The sequence below is a fragment of the Prionailurus viverrinus genome, chromosome A1, assembly GCF_022837055.1.
Source record: "Prionailurus viverrinus isolate Anna chromosome A1, UM_Priviv_1.0, whole genome shotgun sequence".
Taxonomy (NCBI): Eukaryota; Metazoa; Chordata; class Mammalia; order Carnivora; family Felidae; genus Prionailurus; species Prionailurus viverrinus.
The window spans coordinates 60977501-61000567 of NC_062561.1; the positions used below are offsets into that span (position 1 = coordinate 60977501).

The 23067-nt window shown below is 35.2% G+C and overlaps 1 long non-coding RNA gene across 3 annotated transcripts in view; it reads left to right on the forward strand.

Moving 5' to 3' along the window:
- The window catches only part of LOC125174581 (uncharacterized), a 90711-nt gene extending 68152 nt beyond the window's left edge, over positions 1-22559 (forward strand). For 2 of the 3 annotated variants that reach the window (XR_007155457.1, XR_007155456.1), the window contains 3 exons: positions 11443-11500; positions 18743-18766; positions 20647-22559. This is a non-coding gene — a long non-coding RNA (uncharacterized LOC125174581). Of the gene's footprint in view, positions 1-11354; positions 11501-18742; positions 18767-20646 lie in introns of all 3 variants that reach the window. The other variant, XR_007155459.1, reaches the window with a different exon arrangement.
- The last annotated feature ends 508 nt before the right edge of the window (positions 22560-23067 follow it).

Genomic DNA, 23067 nt, shown 5'->3' on the forward strand with positions numbered 1-23067 from the left:
AGAGACCAGAGTTCTCTGGTCTTTCTACTTTCTACCATGTAAGGGCACAACAAGGGGGCTATGAACCAAGAGGTGAGTCCTTACCAGACAACAATTTGCCAATACCTTGATCTTGGACTTCTTAGTCCCCACAACTGGGAGAAATTAATTTCTGTTATTTATAAGCCACCCAGTCTGTGGAATTGTACAGCAGCCCAAACAGATTAAGATAGTTGCTCATTATAATAGTCATTCTCAAAGTGGGAGATAGCATAGGAAGTTGTATCAAATCTCCAGTGGGCAAGAGAGTTAGTTTGAAAACCCAAAAACATTTAAAATCATTTTAATACATCACATATAAATATATTCTCTTGCCATTGGAGAATGGTGTTTTCAATAGAATATCTAAACTTCTGAGAAAGAAGAAAACAGGTTATTTTTAGACTGATATTTAATATACGGTTGTATTTTAAATACACATACAAATATAAAACAATAAAATTATATTTAGAAATTAATATACTTGTTCTATTTAATGTAAGTAAAATAAAGTATTTAGTTTTCTTTATATTTTTACTGTGATTATATATGTATATATGTATGTATTATATATGCACCTATATAATAAACACACATTGACGCAAACTCAGAGACATGGAATGAAAGAGAAAGGCAGAGAGTCAGAAGGTAGATAGTAAGAGAAAAGATACAAATAAAGACAGAAAAAAATGTTTCTTTTTATTGAATAAATAAGAAGGTAGACCTTCTTTTTCAGTCTTCAATATTCATATATTTATTCATTCACTCACTTGTTCATTAGTTTATGATTAATTTTATAGTGAGTGATGACTTAGGCTTTGGAAATAAAATGATGAATAAAATTTTATTTTTATTTATTTATTTTTTAAATTATTTTTATAAATGTTTATTTATTTATTTTGAGAAGGAAAAGGCACGAGAGCACACATGAGCTGGAAAGGGGCAGAGAGAGAGAGAGAGGGAGAACCCCAAGCAGGCTCCGCACTGCCAGCACAGAGCCCGACTTGGGGCTTGATCCCTCCAACCGCGAGATCATGACCTGAGACAAAATCAAGAGCCAGCTGCTTAATCGACTGAGCCACCCAGGTGCCCCTAAAATTTTATTTTTATAATCAAGATACCAGTTATAATTCTGAAAATCAATGAACAAATTAACATTTCAAATACTGACTGATGATTTAAATTCTCCAAACAATAGCTCACAATTTAAATATTATTTAAGGATTATTAACTTACATATAATATTCTATACATATATATGTATGCAAATATATCTAAAGTTAAACATAATTTTATATCTATTTTGTCAATTATGATTGTCATATTTTTCTTAAGTTTACAAATACCTTTGGTTAAGTGTAGGAATAATCATTTCAGTTTGTTCAAAGAAACATTAGAAGTATAAAAAAGCCAACCCAAGGCAGAAAACCATTTGAAAAGATCACAAAATTATATTGTTTACCAGTGATAGTTATCAATTTATTACCACTCAGCTCCAAATCTAGATTTGATTGCTTATTCTGCAAAAGTGAGGCTGAGCAGCTTTTCTCATCTGGCATGTTATTAAGCTTTTTCAGAAGAGGATGCTGTAGCAACGTTGCAGGACCATCTTTTCTGGTTCCAGCGTGCTCGCCTCCATAGGCTTCTTCAGCTGGAGATCTTTCTAGTGCCTGGCTCCTGCACTGCAGTTCGCTTTCCCAGCTATTTGGCGTTCCCAGCTCCAGGCTTCTGAAGTGGACAGTAGTCCTTCAACATAGACTGCTGAAATATGCACAGTTTCTCCAGCACGAGGCTCCTGAGGAGTGAATGCCTTGTTCAAAGTTCAACAGCCGCAGCAAGCATGATTTCTCAGGTGCTGGGTTCAGGCAGAACAGGCAGTTTCTCCAAAGCCTGCTTCCTTCAGTGTGCAAGTTCCATGGCTTCTCCCACATGCAGGCCTTCTAGTACAGGGGGGTCAGCAAAAACAGATTCCCCTGACACTCTCCTTTGGGCGGTTTTATAGTAAAGTGCCAGCAGTGAAACACATCCCCATGAATGGCTTTCTCTGGCATCTAGAGGGTAGATTTCCTGCAAGTTCTGTCAGTGTAGATCAAAAACCTGGGGCATGGTGGGTAGACTTTTCTTTGAGTGTTCCAGCCCAGCCCCAGGTATAAGTGGCCACATCTTATATCTCTGCTCCCATATTCTTCAGAATTCTCTTTATTTCTCTCTACTTTTCACTAGCCAATAACTCCTTATTTCCATTTCTTGTTAATCATTCTTTATATTAAACTTTTCCTTGTTCAAATAACTCTGTGGTTTCTCTCCCTTCAACTCTAACAGATACACTAATGAATAATTACATTGACTACAATAACCAGACTAAAATGTTGAGCTGGTAAACACCTAGTTGTTAATTTCATTTTTTCATATAAGTCATGACTGAATTGGTCATGAAACACTGAGCATGAAACATGTGATCCTTGTGTCACATTTTTTATAAGATTATTGACAAACTAAGTAAGTCTCTAGAATGGTGGTCAGAATGATGATACATCTCAAACAATGATATACGTTTATATGAACTCAGACTCTTTCACTGGATAATTTAGAAGGAGATATCTATCTTTAAATATTTGAAGGTTTGTTATGCAACCGAAAAATTAGATTTGTTGTATAATCAATTGAAAAAGTGAGTATAATTTATAAGAAGACAAATGTAAGGAAGGACTCTTAACAATTGGCTGGGTTAAAATGGGCTAATAATTTCTCTGTCACCAGAACTGTTTAAATTAAGCTCAGGTGCCTGCTTTTCTTAGATATTAGCGAAGGATAATTTGCATCATGAAATAGATGCCCTCTACAATCATTTTCAACTTTGAAAGTCATGCATCTATGTATCTCTGACCATAATGTGATTAATAACTATGTTATCCAAAATGGTTTCTGAAGGATTTTATCTCTATCTTTCAGGAAGTTTGTGTATTATTTTGCAATCTTAATTAACATTTATATATCTCTTGTGGTCATAGATTTACGTAGGTCAGTGATGAAAAAGGATTGTGTTTACTCAAATGTAGTTTTATTAACTGAAGTTACTTCACCTGAATAGCAACAACATTAAAACCAAACAACAACAACAACAAAAAAAACATATAGGATTGTATAATAGGATTTTGTTCCATAAATGCAAAGCTTCTCTCTCTCCTCAAATATTATGATTTCCATAAAATCTCATATATGCAATTATTTTTATTTAATTACTCTACATTATTCTGTTAACTTCATTGGAAAAGTAGGCCCTGATGTGGCTCATGAGACATATAAGCTATTAAAGTGTTAGCTACCAATTCAAGCACAAGAGTGTTTGACTAAACTTTAGAAGTAATTTAAGGATACTGAATAAAATGAACTAAGTTGGCATGTGTCCCAAGTGCTGGAGTGCCATGACAGCTTCAATGAACACAATCAGTCAGGAATCTGATCTCACTTTTCATCCTTGCCACTTGTACCATTTTGAATCCTTATATTATTCTTGGGTATTGATGCATTTCTAACTTTTATGGAAATGCACTATCTTACAATTCATCAACACCATAATGTATTGCCCTAAAATGTCCCTTAAGTCTTTCTTATTTAATGTAAAATTCAGAGGTTTAGCACTTTTTCAGTTTTATGTATGTGTTTCATTAAGTCTATCTATACTCAACTAAGTAGGTAGAAACATCTGAATTTACTTGTCAAGTTGTTCGATATCGATAGCCAGTTTCATGAGTCAGGGCCCACAAAATATTTCTAAACTGTATTACATGAATATATGCATATTTATTTAATATCTGTTATAGGTTGAGTTTTATTAAGTAATGATTATACAAACGTCAAGATAATGTTTGTTGTCTTTTCCCAAATGAAATATCTCACCTAGTTTGAAAAATTGACTTGAAAGCCTGAATAATGGGAAAATAGTAGTAGAAGAGTTCTGTTGAATTCATTGTGGCTTAAAAAGAAACATAAATATGGCCAGTGTCAGTAAGCCAGTGTGCCATTTATGCAGACTTTATATAGGTTACCAGGAAATGAAAAGGTGACACAGAACCTTATGGATAAACTACTATGCCCACAAAAAGTATGGTTACCTTTCATGTGAAATGGTTGGAGTGTGAGGTAGAAATGAGGAAGTGAGATGAAATGAATTTGGGAAGGTAGCAGATTTTGGGGATGAAGCATCATCCACCCTGAAAAATACCTGACACTATTAATTTTCCTTGCCTTTACACAAGGACAAACTAGTATTTTATTTATGCTAAAAAAAATAATCTTCAAGTCATTTCTTTACCTTTGTGTGTGTCATAATCAGGAAACAGATGGCACACCCAAATTGAACAATTTGAAGAGCATTCAATAAAGAGACTATTTAAAGTTGAAGATAAGGTGTAAATAGAGACAGTGTCATACCCTGAGTCCAGTAGGGGTAAGCATGACACCATCCAGTGAGGCCCACAGTAAGGCCTAGGGATAAATCTGGGGAATGAATAACACAAACTCTCCCTCCATCCTTCCACTTATTTCATAAAAGTGCTACTCATCTATCAAACCCAAAAGGAAACTGAAGAACCAAAGAGTCTATCGACCATAATAGTTTGCTTCTAGTGCATAGAGTGAGGTGGAAGATGGTGGAGAGTGATCTGGAGGCACAAAAGAAGATCCGGTGCACTATTCTAAGTGACATTAAAATCAACAGGAACTTTTAAGTTTGCCTTCTCAATTTCTCTATTACCTCTGTATAAATATATATGGAGATTTAAAAATTTGAATTTTAATCTACACATAAATGGGGTTCCTTTAGGTTTATTGGAAACAAAATGACATGTGCAGATTTGTATTTTAAAGTCAGCATTCATAACCTTTCTAATGTGGAGGCTGGATGAGGAGACAAATCCACTGGTCATCAATAGTCCATGCAAATGGAAATAAGCACAGGAGTTACACGAGTAGCATGGAGAATAGCAAGGAAAGAATAGAAGATTATCAAGAGGTAAGCCAAAAAGGGTTTGCTAAACAGTTTTGTGTCTGCCTCTGAGTGAGAGTATGTCTGTGGGAGGGGTGATGGTGTTAGTAAGCTATGAAATTAAAATTGATTTCAAGAAACCATTTTAGAGTTCTTGGTCATGACATTGACCTAAATACCTAGGGAAAGAAATGCATTTAGTTCTTGGGGAGATAAAAGTAAATTCAGTTAGGATGATGGAATAGAGAAGGCTAAGAAATGTACAGATTGTAATTAGTGATAAGAGGTCAGAAGTATGTGTATAAATCTCAAAATAGTGGTTTGAATTAGAGATATACATTGAAGTTGGAACCATAAAAATGGATAAGATTGCCCAGGGAGATCAATTGTAAAGAGACAAGGGTCATTATTGAGTCATCCATATTTTCAAATTTACTAGACACACACACACAAAGAAATAAAAGACATAATGATTTAAGAGAAAGAAACATAAAATTTTCATTATTCTCAGATGACACAATTATCCAGTCAGGAAATTCTAAAATTGCTAGAAGGAAAAGAAGACCTACTAGATTTAATAAGTCAGTTTAATAATGTTGCAGAACTCAAAATAAATTATATAACTGTATGGTAGGAATAAAAATTTGGAAAATGAAATTTAAAGAATACCTTTTCAAAAAGCATCCACAGACATAGATACTTGGGATTATATTTTATGAAAGTTGTCCAAGATCTTTACATTAAAAGCTATTGGGTGCCTGGGTGGTTCAGTCAATTAAACACCTGACTTCAACAGAGGTCATGATCTCACAGTTCATGGGTTCAAGCCCCACGTCAGGCTCTGTGCTGATGGTTCAGAGCTTGGAGCCTGCTTCAGATTCTATGTCTCCCTTTCTCTCTGCCACTCACCCCACTCACACTCTGTCTCTCTCTATCAAAAATGAATAAACATTAAAAATTAAGAAAAAAATAAATGCTATAAAATAAGGGCAAGGTAAAATTTTAAAGTCCTAAATAAACAAGAAATATACTGCATTCATCGATTAAAAGACTCAAAATTATTAACATTGTAAGTATCCACAAAATGAAGCATAGATTCAATGCAATCCTAAAATCACAGCACACTTTTTTTTTGTTGTTTTGTGAATAATGCCAAAATGATTCTAAAACGTAAAGGGAAATGAAAAGTTCTAGGAAAACCAAAATAATAATGACAAAGGAAAACAAAATAGGAAGAATCTCTCTTTCTGACTTAAAGTTTTGCTATTAAGCTACAGTGAACAAGACAGTGTGGTTTAGTCAAAAGATAGACAAATAAGTCAATAGAACAGAGTAGACAATTAAAAAACAGGCCCACCTACCTATATAATTATCAAATAATTTTTAAGGGTGTTAAGCAACCCAGTGGAGAAAGAAAATTTTCTTTGACAAATGGTGTTTGAATTGCTGAATATCCATATAAAAAAGAAAGCAAAACAAACCTTGACATTTAACTCACACAAAACATGAAAACTAATTCAAATTGAAGACCTAACACCCAATACACAGACACTGAAGTTAAAAGTCAAAACTGTAAGCGTTCTAAAAGAAAACATAGAATATATTTGTGACTTAAAGAGGCAAATATTTCATTTTTCCATCACAAAAGTTTTAAATTCCTGCTCACCAAACTGCTGTAAAAAATAATCTGGATAGTCAGGGACTGGTAAAAAAAATATTTTAACACACCTGACAAAGGATTACATCTTGAATATATGAAGAACTCCTACAACTCCTTAACAAAATTACTAACAACGTGGGGCGCCTGGTTGGCTCAGTCAGTTGAGCATCTGACTTCGGTTCAGGTCATGATCTAACAGTTTGCAAGTTTGAGCTCCATGTAGGACTCTGTGCTGACAGCTTAGACCTGAAGCCTACTTTGGATTCTGTGTCTTGTCTCTGTTTCTCTCTGCCCTTACCCCACTCACACTGTCTCTCCCTTAAAAATAAACATTTAAAAATTAAAAAAAAAATAAAATTGCTAACAATGCAATATAATTTGCAAATTTCTGAGCTAATAAAATAAAATTGTCCTATTTTGATATAGATGTGGCTTACAAAACTGTAAATATTTATTAAAACTTATCTGACTGCTTAAAAAATTAAATTAACTGGACATTTCACAGTTTATTTGGGTATAGGAGTGCTAGATCCTACCTACCCACTAAAACCAATCAGAAAAGCCACAAAAAGTCTTCTGATGTCTTGTGGATGGTTGACTTTTCTGTAGAAAGAGTGAGTACTAGTATTGCAAAGCAATGCATTTTTAGTAGAGAAGATTATGACATGGCAACTCAGGGTACACCGCTGAATCATTACAAGCATATATGCTTAATATTATTGTTTGATATAATCATTCAAATGTAATTAGATCACAAAACAGACTCATAGGTAAGAACTAGCTCCATATCACTACTCCACTGAGGTCCTAGAAAAGACAGTGATGGCAGTGAAAAAAGAAGTGTGGCAGAAATGTAACTGGTTATTCTCACAGCAAGGGTCCACGTTAACAGAAAAATCCCTAGTGTTCTTTTGAATATCACTCAAGTTTTCAGACACAGGCTGCCTCACACTGTAACATCCTTTCCTCCAGAGTCACTTTTTATGAAGTGTATTGAATGAGAGTGGCCCTGACTTTTAGTTTGAAATAGATCATATATATTCATATCATAGAAATAATGTAAGAATTATAAACTCACAACCCAGGTTCAGAAGGAAAGTTTAAATCGAAGTTCCCTGTGTATTTCTCCCAATTCGCCTTGTCCCTCCTCCTCCACTGCCACTGTACAAAAGGCAACTATAGTCTGGAATTTGGTATACATCCATTCCATAGAAGTTTTCACATTTTGTTACAGATTTATCAGAAAACAACACACAGTATGTTTTTGGGTGTTTTTAATCCTTGAAATGAATTTTATTATATTGTCTATATGCTTTTGTAACTTGATATTTCTCACTCAATATTGTATCAGTGAGATGTCTCCATGTCGATACATGCTACAGCTCACTCCTTTCCTTACCTTATTTTTTTGTGGGTTGGTGTTTTTTGTTTTTTGTGTTTTGTTGTTGTTGTTGTTTCCTTTTGGTCCGAAAGTTGATAGGGATAAGCTGGTGAACTTCCATTTTGATCATGTTGCCTTTTTTCTTTTCTCCTTTAGTGAAATTGAAAGTACCCTGATGAGTATTTCAGGCATTTTCTGGGTGAGAGAACTGACTTTGGCAGGAGTTTGTATGCCACAGTTGTTTTCCCCTTTCAGAGCTGAGCTGAAGTGTTAATTACTTATTCCAACTGGCAGTCTTGCAAAAATTTCTTTGAAAGCAAGGGCTAAAATTGTGGAGATAGTAGCTGTGAAAGAGGAGCATGGCAACCCAAATTTATACCAAACAAGGTGACAAAAATGGATGAAAGCAGTGTCCCTAAAACTGACCCAAAGTTTCCAACAGAACAGAAGGAATATATACAGATCCCAAAATGATTGAAGTGAATAAGCTCCTATATACTTCCACCATTATGTCTAAATAGAGAGACGACACGTTTCCCAGCTCACAGAATGTGAGATATTTTGGGAGATAATGCCAATGTATTTGAAGTGAGTCAAGAATTCTCTGCCTCCATCTGCATGCTTGGGCAGTGTACATTTTCTGGTATAAATGGAGTGATGATAATAATAATAACCCCATTATTTGAGTGCTTATTCTGTGCCCTGCAGCTTTCAAAAGACTTTATGTATAACAGATTAATTCCTCACAGTAATATTATGAAGGAAAAACCATTATTTTTCCCATTTATAAGTAAAGAACATGGGCACCAAAAGATTCACTAACCAGTTCAAATATATAAATCTTAAAAAAATGGAAATTTTTGTTAGATATTCCTCATTTTGTTAAGTGACTATTGACTGACATCCTGCTCCTTACCATTTCTGTTAACCCCTAGGAATTCCACACTGTAGGAATAATTTCATTTATATCCCTTTCCAAACTGGTCAAATATGTGTTCCATAGATGTTCTGAAGGCTGGGCCAGTGTTCCCGAATATACCAAAAGTGAAAAGAGCTTAGGTTTGATTAGACTTGAATTTGTCTTAAATCTATATAATTTACCAGTTGCAGAACTGACCATCAGTTTTCTCCTCTTTAGAACGGAATAATAATAGCACTTCATGCATGGTTGTGGTGAATAAAAGAGTTCATGTATACAGAAGTGCACTGGGTGGAGTTCCTAGGATTGGATACAAGTCCCGTAACTGAGAACAAAAAGTGTAAAGTGTCCAGTGCTATAAACCTAAGGAACTATACCGTCTGTTAGAACTAGCTAAAGTCCCAAGGGCAATCTCAGAGGTACAATTTCAACTGAAACAGCTTTACCACCATTTCTTTTGCCACCTGGATGAATGAATGTAAGTGTAAAAATGGAAGAAGGCCAGTTATGGCCTTTGAGTTGGGCACGGTTCATAAAAAGAAACCCTCCCTTTTCCTTTCTTTACCCAAAGGAGAGAAACATCAAGAGAAAGTCTTGGAGATGTCTTACATATTCTAATGTTTATTCTAATGTTCAGTGGCTACCAGAAATGGACAAAACCATGGGTGAGGCTTGGCGGGTGGGATAATGGAGAGAAGACAAGGACATTCACCAAAACTCAATTCCAAAGAGTCACAGATACTTGCCATCTCTTGTCCATAAAGTTCAGGTCTGCAGGCCATAAAGAACATAGGTTTGTTAGGGACGAAACCAGCAGAGGGCAAAAGGGCACTTGCTTAATTTGACATGGCACTTCCACTGGGGACAGCCAGAAATATACTGGAACTGTAAATGGAAGAACATTCCCTGCTCAGACTAGTCAGAATTCAGCTTTTATCAGCAGGATCTCCTAACTGAAAAAATAGAAAATGAACTAGAAAAGTAATTATGAGTAACCAAGGAGAAGACACCAGATTTATAACAGAGAGCCATAAAAGGGTATGACATTTGTTTCCCCCTAATAGATTCACCCTCAGAACCTGAATGGCAAGCACGGGAAGATGAGGGGGCAGATGAAAGAGCAGATTTGGGCTCCCATTAAACTCCAGGCTGCTCGGGCCATTAGTTTAGCTTGCACTGGTAGGGGATTGGATCTGAGAGAGGAAAACTTTGAACAAGATGTGAAATTGAAAATATGAAGCAAAAAAGGTGAAGTTGTGAGGTCTAAAAATATGTTTCAATAACTCTAAGTATCTAAATTACATAGAATTGGACTGCTATGCCATTACCATTAAGGAAGTTAGGTCCGCATAGTAAAGGTGGGAGTATTGATAGAACATTTATGGTAGCCATTACTGGAGAAATAACATAACTGAGTCTTTAAACACCTGCAAGTTATAATTGCATACTTTATCAATACAGCAATTATTAAGCTATTGCCCCTCTCTTCCAATCCAGCCTTCTATTCTCCATGTTGCATTACTGCAACAGTGACTACAGAAACCGCAGTTCCCATTCATTACTCCTTGTGGTGTTCTACCAAAAGGGGAAAATAGACTGAGAGATTGAAGAGGGAAGAAACACCCCTTCCTGTTTGTTTGCCATACCTGTCAGCACCGCCTAGGCACTATATCCTCACCTTTTCATTAATTCTAATTTCTAGCTTTCATAGCATCCTCAGCCCACGCTGGATAATGCTATCCCCTCAGAGGTATTAGCCTCAGATCCCCAGAACGTCTCCTCCCCACTTCTAGGTTCTGATACACCCACCTCTTCGCTTTCTTCTCCCAATCTCTAGGGCGCTATTTGCTTCTTAAAGTTACCGTGTTAACTCAGTGTTCTCATTTCGTTTGTTTTCTATGACCAGTTTAAACATTTTCTCACAATAATCTGTCTCTTAAAATAACTAGTGTTTCAAATGTTTTCTTTCTTTTTTCTTATGTTTATTTAATTTAAGAGAGAGAGACAAAGACAGAGAGAGACAGAGAGCGAGTGAGTGAGCAGGGAAGGGGCAGAAGTTCCCTGCTGCCAGCACAAAGCCTGATGTGGGCCTCAAACCCACGAGCCTCATGACCTCAGCTGAAACCAAGAGTTGGATGCTTAACCAAATGAGCCACCCAGGTGCTCCTCAAACGTTTTCTTGACTGGACTGTGGTTGATAGAATGGTATATATTATCATTCACTATATACAAGATATACTAGTTACAGACTTAATATGTAATAGATAGTCAGTTAATAGCAGTTCCTGCCCCTAGTGAGAGGCGGAAATAGAAGCTGGAATTCTACTGTGCTTTTCTCTCCCCAGGAGTACTTATTTGACTATTAATAGAAGCATTGTTTTTATAATAGGGCCATGAAGACTTTCACCAAAGAAAGACCCTGGTTGTGATAGTGAATATATATATATACTCACTATTTATCACTATCATTTCTACAGTTGCACCCCCTTAACCACATGGAATATGTTCCAAGACTCCCATCGGATGCCTGAAACTGTAAGTAGTACTGAATCCTATATATACTATGCTTTTCCCTACACATACCTACCTATGATAAAGGTTAGTTTATAAATTAGGCACAGCAGGAGATGAATAACGATAACTAACAATAAAATAGAACAATTACAGCAATACTCTTTAATACAAGTTATATGAACGTGGTCTCTTTCTCTAAATACCTTACAGTACTTTACTCATACTTCTCTCTGTGATGATATATGATGATAAGATGCTATGTGGTGAGATAAAGTGAGGTGAATGATGTAGGCACTGTGACATAGGGTTCGGCTGCTATTGACCTCTGACATTGTGTCAGAAGGGTGATCAGGCATTGCAGCTGACTGCAGGCAGCTGAAACCTCAGAAAGTGAAACCGTGGATAAGGTGGGGCTTCTATTTATCACTCTTTCTTTGTGTATGCATATACATGTACATATATGTATACAAAATATAGAAAAATATATAACATATAATGTATAAATATATAAAATATACAACAATATATCTCATATGTATGTGAGAAAGAGCAAAGATAAGAGGGGACCATTACATTAAATGATGGTAACAGTATTTTCAAGTTTGAGATTTATATAGTGAGTTTGCTTAGATAAATGGTGTTCCAAATCTGTATGTATATAATTTGACGATCAGGGATTTAAAAATCCCTCACATTTTAAAATCTTGTATCTGGCAACTGCAGCAATCTAAATTTCTGTGCACAAAATGTTGCTACCTAGGTCACTCCATAAAGGTCTTCAAGTTTAATCAACAGATAATTAAGGAATGCATTTTATAATCTTGTCTCTGAGCTTTGTCCTTCTTTTCCTGCCACAATTGGGTCATTGAGGACCATGGCTGCAACTATATAAAACTATATAAAATCTTTCTAGTTTTGGAATGTGAATTTCAGATGTTATATTTTTATCTTCAACAGTTTTATTTAGATTTTAGTTCCTGCCTTAATTTATTTTCTATTTTAACTTACCATGATCATTCTTTTTATTCTGATGGTTCCACATTTCTGGGGGAACAGCTTAGACATCTCATGAGAATGACAAGCACTCTAGTTGGCCAGCAGGGTTGAAACCTCATTCTGTGGTAAGGAGACAGATGCTACCTGTGTCACCCCAATGAATTTGAAGCCCTCTGTAATCTCTGCGCATTTCAAATTTTTGTACCTGAGCCTCCTGGGTTACAATTAGTTTTTAACAACGTACTCTGAGCTTCTAGCAATCTCTGATCACTCATAAATTAACTATTCACCTAGAACTACATAAAAATGAAGCATACTTTTCTTTCACCACCCATAACATCCAAGTAACAAAGTTTTTGATTCCCCATCATCCTGAGGCCTTTCACAATAGAAAAAGATATTTACTTAACTCATTCCAGAAGACCATTTGGAAAAAAAGTGTCAATGAATGAAAGTAAACAGAAAAAAGGAAACAATAAAGAGAGGTTGAAGAACCGTACAACAGAAGGCCATTTGCAATCGTGTCAGTACAAACAAAGTAAGACCTATTTTCTAACCTCTCCACACCTCGGGACTACCATATAGTAAGAGAGAGTGAATCTGTGTGGAATAAATGTACAAGTCTTCTTTTAATTGGCTATTCATTAATTGATTGTGTATTTATTAAGTATCTAATTTATGACAGGAAAATAAGCAAAGAAGGAGAAAAAATCAATAACAACACTAACAATACAACAACAATAAAAACACCAACTAAAACACACTGCCTTCACAGTCCTTATATACTAATACAGTGATTCATACAATATCAACTAAGTAAATACAATAGATAGTTTATCAAAGAGTAATGGGTGGCATGGAAACAAACAGGCGTTTGTGTGTTTGTGTGTGGTGTGTTACTTTTAAAAGGGGTTAGAAATACCTCACAGAGAAGAATCTTTGAGTGAGCATCTTAAGGACATGAAAAAAAAAATGAGTCTTGTAATTAAAAGGAAGGAAGGGGAGCCTGGGTGGCTTAGTCAGTTAAGCATCTGACTGGCTCAGGTTATGATCTCGTGGTTCTTGAGTTCAGGCCCCACGTTAGTCTCTGTGCTGACAGTTCAGAGCCTGGAGCCTGCTTCGGTTTCTGCGTCTCTCTCTCTGCCCCTCTCCCACTCATGCTCTGCCTCTGTCTCTCAAAAATGAATAAATGTTTAAAAAAATAATGAAATAAAAGTGAAGGAAAGGACAAGTGCCAAGGCCTTGAGGCCTCAGTGTGCCAGAAGTCCTAAAGAATAAGAAGCTTTGTACATCTAGGGTGGAGTGAGTTAGATACACAGGACTGCATGTGAAATGGGGTGTTCAAGTTGCAGAGATAAAATTTGGTATCATCAGACTATAGATGGTATTTAATAGACAAACTCTTACAGGAAGTGAGTCTAATGTGGATTGTTCTGCTGCTGGGTCAAGTCTCTGTTCCAAGATTTTATTATTGTTTTTTTTTTAAACGGGAACAATAGCCCTAATAGCAAAGACAACAAAGAAGAAGAAACAACATTTGAAGTATATTATTATTTGTCATATTATAAATGTTCTCCCTTGAAAAGATATTCTAGATCTGCTCTCTATTGTGTTTTCCTGTGGCTAAAATGTTTAAAGAACAATTGTGACCACCTGGTTAGGAAACAATTGTGTGCTCTTTTAATTTGATGTGTAAAATTAAAATCGTTTTGAAAGTGAAATTACATTTTTATTTTGAAATTTATGGGAATGAAAAGGCAGAACTTTCCTTTCTAACAATGATAAAATAATTTTAAAACAAATACGTCATCTCACACAATGACATAACTGTGGAATGCGACATAAGGTTAATTCTTATGTAACCTCATTAGGCATGTTATGTTTCAGAAATATAAGAAAGTCTGATTGTAGCTCAGCATTATTTGTCATACAATTTTATTGCCTAAGGGAGATGATAATAAAGTTAGTCTGCAATGATTTTATTTAGCCAAGATTTGTACTACATACTACATGTATTATATTCTAAGCATGTTAAAAATAAATGGGTGATGGGCATTACGGAGGGCACTTGTTGGGATGAGCACTGGGTGTTATATGTAAGAGATGAATCACTGGGTTCCTGAAGCCAATACTACACTGTATGTTAGCTAGCTTGAATTTAAATAAATAAATTTTTAAAATATTAACACATTTAGCTTTCCTTACACTTGTCTATGGTAGGAACTTTATTATCACTACTTTATAGATTTTTACAAATGGAGATACAGAGAGGTTAAGTGTGCTCAGAGACACATATCTAGTAAACGGTGGAGCCAGTATTTGAACCCAAACAGACTGGGGACAGATCCCTGCATGTCATCTGTATGAAAATGTTATTCTAATTAATCATTGACCCTTTTCATTATATCCTATGTATATGTTAACAACTGGATATACATGTCAAGGATTGAAGAAAAGAGATTTGTATTTTAACTTGGGTAGGCTTTTGCTGCAATAGATCCCTTGAAGTACAAGACAGTGACTACATTGCTTCAACTTCTTTGTAGTGATGCCTTACTTCACGCAATCATCATTTTAAATTCTCACATGTACTCACTCTTACTCACTTTCTCTATTCATTCCCCTATCAGCCAGGAGACTAAGGAACATAGGATTTGTGTAGCTGTGGTTATCTATGCTGTCACCATTCACCTTTCAGAAGGATTACCAAAACTCCAAAATGAAAGGAAATTAACAAATCTATTAATCCAATTCCCTATCCTTTCATGGGAGGAAATTGAAGCAGAAAGTAATCCAAATCCATTCAGAGAATACCTGCATCAGTGAGGACTTAATCTAGAACAGCACTGGCAAACTTATTCCATAAAGGACCAGAGAGTAAATAGACTGTGCTTTGCAAGCCGCATGCAATCTGTCATATATTCTTGTTTATTTTACAGCCTTTTAAATGGTACAAAATCTTCTTGGCTCTCAAAGCCATACAAAATCAGACTGCAATCTTGATTTGCCCACTGGTTATAGTTGGCACAATCTGATGTAGATGGCATTTAAAAACACTGCCTAATTCTAATTTTATGTTTTGATTATGAATCTAATTATTCTTTCTTTCCTTCCTTCACCTCTCTATAATATTTATTAAGTGCACACTACTTGCTGGGCCCAATGTCCAATATTGAGGTGTGCCAGGCAGACCAAAGCTCTATACTTGTTTGCCTTGTTATAGGACAGAAAATAAGCACATTTAAAAGTAAACAGAAAAAATATAAATTCAAATATTAATAAGTGCAGTGAAGGCAATAAAGCAAGGCACTAAAATAGTTTGAACATTGAAGGTACAGCATGCTTTATCCTGGGTGGTTATGGAAATTCTTTCTGAGAAGACACATTTCAGAGATTTGAATGAACACATCAGCACGATAAGAAGAATGCTAATACACAGGACTGTTAATATTAGATGAATAGTCTAATACCAGATGCTGGCCCTTAGGTACATCTGAAAGCTTGGCCCACTTTCTGGAGCAGCCAGGCTCATGAAAGCTGTCAATGTAAAATTTTTGAACTTGTAGTAGGTGAAAGAGCCCAGTCAACAAAGAACCTGGATCAGAGTTGAAAGTGTCCAAGAAATAGGCAGGGAGTGAACCACTACTTCTGGACCATGGTTATTGAGAAGGGTGGTGAAGGCAGGTGAGAATGACTCTTATAATGGGCTTTGCAATTTATTTTCATTGCAATGGTAAATTACTGCAGGATTAAAACAAGGGAGGAATGCCATCAGATTCATTCTTTAAGAAAAATGTCACTCTGGAGAATGCAAGGGTGCAGAGTAGAATTAGAAAATGTAGATGTTATTCCCAAAAAAGAAAAAAAAAATCAGGCAAAGTCACCAAAAATGCTCTATGATGCATAGTTTATTTTCAGAAGATCTAAGCACAGATTTATTTTAACTGTTACTATTTATTACACATTCCAGAATTTCAGGCTTCTCTTTCAAAAATTAAAAAAAACAACCTCTATCCATTATTTTTTCAGCATAAAGGAGAAGAAAATGAAGTGAACTTCTGTGGTGTAAATATGAGAAATACAACAACAATAGGTGTCTTAATTTTAACCATTCGTGTTTTCCACAATACTAGAAATCGGCAGATTCCAAAAACTCAGGTGCCACATCAAGTTGTATTGATTTCCTCTGGGTAATTAATTTGTGTTCTTCTATAAAGAACTATTTAAAGATATTTTTACTTAAAATTGAAAAAGCATAACAATAGGTAAAAGAACACTTGATGAGCACCAATGGCTCTCCTTCCTTTGAATCTATTGATTTCTAGTATAATCATTAATATAATTGATGAATTTTGTACAAAAGGAAAATGGGGTTCTGCTTGCTTCTCTGTCCAAATTATGCCTACTTATTAAAAGAAAATTAAGAGGAAACAAATTAGGAAAGAAAAAGAAAACAGGGAAAAGAAGGTAATAAAATATGAACAGTATCATCAATTTCTGACAAAGACAATCATTTAAATTGTTATTTTGGTGGGGCATGTTTGCTTGATGCAAAAATAGAAGCCAAGTTTTACATATTCTCAAGGAAAATGCGTTTAGTTACCTGATAAAAATTGCTTTTATACCTGTTACTCTTCTAGGGCTGCCCTGTTTAGTAAACAACTAAATAGTGTAACTGCTTCTGTCCCCTTTCTGACACCCCCACCTCAGTACTTTAATATTTCTCTGCACAGTAGCTACTAGCAAGAGTGATCTGTTCAAAAAATCCAAAAATAGGTAAATAAATAAATAAATAAATAAATAAATAAATAAATAAAGCAGGCTTAAAATTCCTCTCTATAGTTATCAAAATGCTGCATTGTTCAAACTCCATGCTATGGGCTACAATTCTCCAAATGAGCTCACTACCTCCACCTGTCAACCCCCTGCCCCCTACTTCTATATCACACCATTTTCTCATTCCTGAAGCTCATGGAGAACCCCATAATCACTTTGGTTAAGGCTCTTTTTACTTTCTATTGCAGCATCTATTTTTATTTCTTCCACAGTCTTTATTTTAATCTGTGATTATCTTGCTTCTGAATATTGGCTTATGTAGTTTCCTTCTCTCCCTGATTGCATTAAGCTCCTTTAGGGGGAGAGAACATGTCTATTTATCCTTTTTAATCAATGGTTTAGAGTAGATACGGGGTAAATTCTTATCAAATGGATGGATAACTAAACTTATGAGCTTGAGAACACAATATTCTTTTGGAAAATAATACAACAAGATATCCTGCTTCTCTGTGTTAGAAATATCAACTTACATATTGTTTTGTTTGTTCATACTTCTGGGCAAAAAGGCCATGGGAAGAACATATCTGATTACTCTGCCAATTGCCACCTCCCTCATATCCATTGACATTACACATAATATGAAAAGACAAATACAAAAAGCTTTATGCTATAAAAATGTCATCTGTCTCCATGTCAATAAGTGAGAAATTCCTCTTATATTCTGCACCAATGAAAGCCCTGGTGTGTTGCTTCTCAAGAAAAATATACAGCATTGCCAGCAAGTGAGTTTGGAAGAACCCACAGAAGCGGCGCCTGGGTGGCTCAGTCGGTTAGGCATTCGACTTCGGCCCAGGTCATGATCTCATTTCTGCCCCAGTCATGATCTCATGGTTTATGGGTTCAAGCCCCATGTCAGCCTCTCTGTTGACAGCTCAGAGCCTGGAGCCTCCTTTGGATTCTGTGCCTTCCTCTCTGTCCACTCCTCTCCCACTGATGATCTGTCTGTCTCTCAAAAATAAATAAATGTTAAAATGTTTTTTGAAGAACCCAGACAGGTAACACTGGCATAAATCAATTTATAGGGCTAAAGTCAAAGGGAGAGGTAGATAGTAAAGACTAGGAGAAGAGCTGTATTTGAGTTACCTAATAGTAGTTTCTAAAATCAGAAGTATTAGGCAAAAGCCCTGGACAATCTCTGGGGTCATATATAGTGGGTATGCTCACCAAATTCCTGGTGTGATAAAGAGCTTAACCCTAAAATGAACCAGACAGGGATGTGATCTTGAACTTGCCAATAGAAAGAAAAAAAACACAGGATACAAGAAAACATTTACTTCTTTCTGATAGTACATATAATAATGGTAATAATAATAGCTAATGGCAAATAGGAACACTTTTTCTTGCAGACTGTTCTAAGCACTTTGAATTTATATTAACTCAATTCTTACCTCAATGCTATGATATAATCTTATGTTTATCTTCATTTTATAGGTGAAGAAATGTAAGCAGAGACAGGTAAGAAAATTTCGTAAAGTCCTACACTACTAGCTGGCAGAGCCTGGCTTCACATCAAGTCTATTTGAGCTCCTCACTATGCTATGCTGTCTTGGCTGTTAGTTTAAACAAAAAAAAGAAATTAAAAAGTGGCAGTGTGGCAAATAATGTTCCCCTGAGGAGACTTACGAGTTTTAGCTATCTAGCCCCACTCTTCAAATTACTAAAATTATTCTATCAGTGACCCCAAATTCTCTGTATGAAGTATAAGAGAACCTGGGTGGCTCAGTCATTAGACATCTGACTCTTTCTTTTAATGTTTATTTATTTGAAAGAGAGAGAGAGTGCAAGCAGAGAGAGAGAGAGAGAGAGAGAGAGAGAGAGAGTGAGTAGGAGAGAATCCCAAGTAGGCTCGGTGCTCTCAAGACGAGCCCAATGCAGGGCTCAATCTCATGAACCTGAGATCATTACCTGAACAACTGGAATAGAAACAATTAATGATGGAAGTAATATGAAAGTATGGCAAAAACTAAGCACAATTGGTTTTGATGATATCAATGTTATATGTGTGTGTGTGTGTGTATATATATATATATATATATATATAGTGCAAAAAGGTAATTTTATTAAAGCATGGGGACAAGAACAATGGACAGAGGGTGCTGCCACATACCTATATTTTAAATAAATATAAGAAAACTGATAACTCAAAACGAGAAAAAAAATAATCAAGATGGCCTCAGATTTCTCTGTATAATTACTTTACGTTGCAAGCCTAACAAGAAAAGAATTTAGAGAATAAACAGCTGCCATCTCTAATTACCTGGCAAAATTGTCCCTCAATTTTTAAAAGCTACAAATACTCATCTTGGTATATTTAAAATTATAAATTAACTAGTGAAATAGTCCCACTGAATAAGAAAATGTTACATGGGGAAGAATCAGGAGGTAAAGTATAAAATAATTTTAAGTGAGCCTTAAAACAAGTTATATATAGATGTAGATTTAAATTATCCTAAATTGACACTGTCCTATTACCTGCTGGCAACTGTATTTGAAGCAGGGGAGATTGAGATGAATAAGAAATGTCCCAGGGAGCCTGGGTGGCTCAGTCAGTTGAGCGTCTGACTCCTGGTTTCTGGTTCAGGCCATGATCCCAGGGTCTGGGGATTGAGCCCAGCATCGGGCTCTGTGCTGACAGCATGGAGCCTGCCTGGGATTCTCCCTCTCCCTCTCTCTCTGCCCCTGCTCTGCTCACGTGTATGTTTTCTCTCTCTCTTAAAATAAATAAATAAACTTAAAAAAATATCCCTAAACTCATCATTGTTAAGTTGTTAATAAAAACTTGTTATTGAGGAATTAAAATGTATATAACTAATGTACTAGATATAAAATAGTAACAAAATGGGAGAACATGATAGTAGAGCAAAGGGGAAGTAAGTCTGAGGAAGCGTAATAATTTAACATAAGATATTACAGACTCTGACTTATAATATATTAGCTTTGATTTGGAAAAAAAATCCCTGTAAAACGTTACAAACTATTTTTCAAGAAAATGAGAACTACAGGTAGGTACAGAACTCAGCACAGCGCCTGGCATAAAGTGGCACTACAATAAGTATTTCGTTTGGGAATAAATGAAGGAGTGTGAACATTAAGGCCCTGCTACAAACTGCAAAATCTCTTTGAAAATGTTATTTTTTCTCTGTGTAAGTGGATAATAAAGCTGATACTAAAGTCTGCTTATTAACCTTGTTCATCCTCAGAAAGAAACAGTTTTGTTGACTGTTTTGATACTGTGGGAAAAGAAATCCAATCTTTACAGTGTGCCAGGACCCATAGTTACATTGAAAATGTATTTTGCTGCTTACCATTTTTTTCTTTTTCTTTTTAATGAACAGCTTGTTTCTGAAGTAGACACACACAATTTGGCACAGTTCTCTACAGTTCAGCACAATATGGTTGAATTGGCAGTCTCTGCTCTGAGGAAGCCATTATTGTCTCTGAAACTTCATTAGTCAAATCCCTACAGAATGAGATCTTTACAAGGCAGAAATAAGACTAATGGCGTGATGCGGGCACAGATACACTAATCTTCATACTTGAAGAATATTTACCATGCAGAAAAGATGGCTAAGCAGCTTATAACGCATACGACTTTCTTTCATAATTCATTATGAAGAAACAAAGTTCTTTTTTTCAGAATCGATTTTACTAATGGTAATTTGAAGACTTTTTTTTACTATGCACATGTATTGAAATTAATTTTAAAATATTTTTATATATTTCCTGGTAACATAAAATATAATAGTATCACAAACATTAACTTTTTGAAAAAATTTATAGGATTTGTTTATTGTATTAAGCATTGTAGTTTATAAAGTCTTCAGTTAGCCAAAATTCAAAAGGACCGATTTGGATGAGTAAACTCTTCTCCATATGGTAAAACTTTTTCTTTCCACTACTTTTTGGGAATATTTTACAAAAAATGATACATTTCTTACATTAGCACAGTATAAGAACGTAATAAATATATTTCCCTGAGAATCCAGTCATTATTATGAATCACATTTGTACTAGCTTGTAAAAGTAGGTATTAAGATATTAAGTGAAATATTTAAACTTGTAGAAAAAAAGTTACATTGGGCCCAAATCTTCCCTACACACACACACACACACACACACACACACACACACACATACACACACACACACACACACATGCGCACATGCATACATGAGATTATAAATATTTAATTTCAGGCACCATCAACATGTAAAATTTAAAATAAATATATTTAATACATAAAGGAGTCGAAAGTTCTAACTGAATTCTAGATTTGAATCCAGACCTATCATGGAGTCAATAATATATTTTTAAGAAAAATTAAAAATAATATACATAATTTAAAATATACAACATGAGTCATAGTGTTTAAAATGAGAACAAAAATTAAGATATTGTGAAATATTGTCAAAACAAACTACAATAGAGTTATTCTGAGCATATGGATGCATTCAGTAAATACATTATTAATTTGTATACCTGATTTTATTCTTCAAATGAAATTTTAGAGTGTTCAAGTTAGGCTATATAATCCTTTAAAATTTCTACCATAAATATATCTGAGTAATTGTGATTCATAAGTGGTCTACTGTACTTTATAATGTTCATATTGTCAAGTGAAATTGTCATATCAAAATTGTTCATGTGATTTTTAAAATTTTGATGTATATTCTTTGTTACTTTTTATGGACTTAGCTCTCCAAGATCATTCACAAATATAGAATATATATTCCTTGTCAGGATAGTTGATTTTTTTGAGTATTTAATACTCAAGTTTTTACATAGTAGGTGTTCACTAAGTATTTCCTCCTTAATTGTTTGACTAAAACATAATTATTTTGTATACTGTTGTATACCCAGAATCTAAAATATATGGTATAATTAATCAGAAGAAATATTAATTATTTCTAAGCTTAAATCATTAAAACAAGAACAATATATTTGTGGGGCTATTAAATTTTAGCACATGCATGCATAGTCATTATGCTTAAATATATGGAACCTGAATATCTGGTATCTAGCAGCATAGACTTTCATAATTATTATTATCAGAATCAACTGTTTTTAGAGATACTACAAAGCTATGAAGGAATAAACTGTTAAGTAATTGATTACTTGAAAACCCATCATTTCTCTTCAATTTAAGGGATGCTGGTTATCTAATTTGTGTTTCCTGTATGAACCACTGTAGTCTGATAATTAATTACCTTGAAATGCTAATCCAATGTAAAATTCAATAAATTGCTTTTGCACATAACACATAGTTTTCCATTTTAATGACTCAGAGATAGGGACCTCCTCTGATCTCTCCTGAACACTGTATTGTTGAAAAAGGACTGAAGATACTATTGGTGTCCTGCCCATATCCCCCATCCTCCCTGGGAGCTTGTTTGTTGACTGCTGTCTCAGTGTGAGAGTGTTCTCTGGATGCAGACACCCCCTCTCCTGTATCTCCAAAAGCCAAAGTTGGGAGGAGGCAGGATGGGGGGGGGGGCGGTGGGTGGGCTTGGCAGACACATGACCATCAACCAATAAGCATCAGCCATTCTGGGGCATGTTCTTTACAGTTTCTCAGAGGGTCCCTAAAGGAATTGGAACCAGTTGCCCACATTGGTTATTTAGTCACAGATCCACTCTGTATCAGGTTGGCTCCTTTCTCTGTCTCAAGTTTACATCCCTTCCTTCACAGTACTTCTTGGTATTGTTTCTCCATTAAAACACATACACCCCAATCCTTATTCTAAGTTTTGCATTT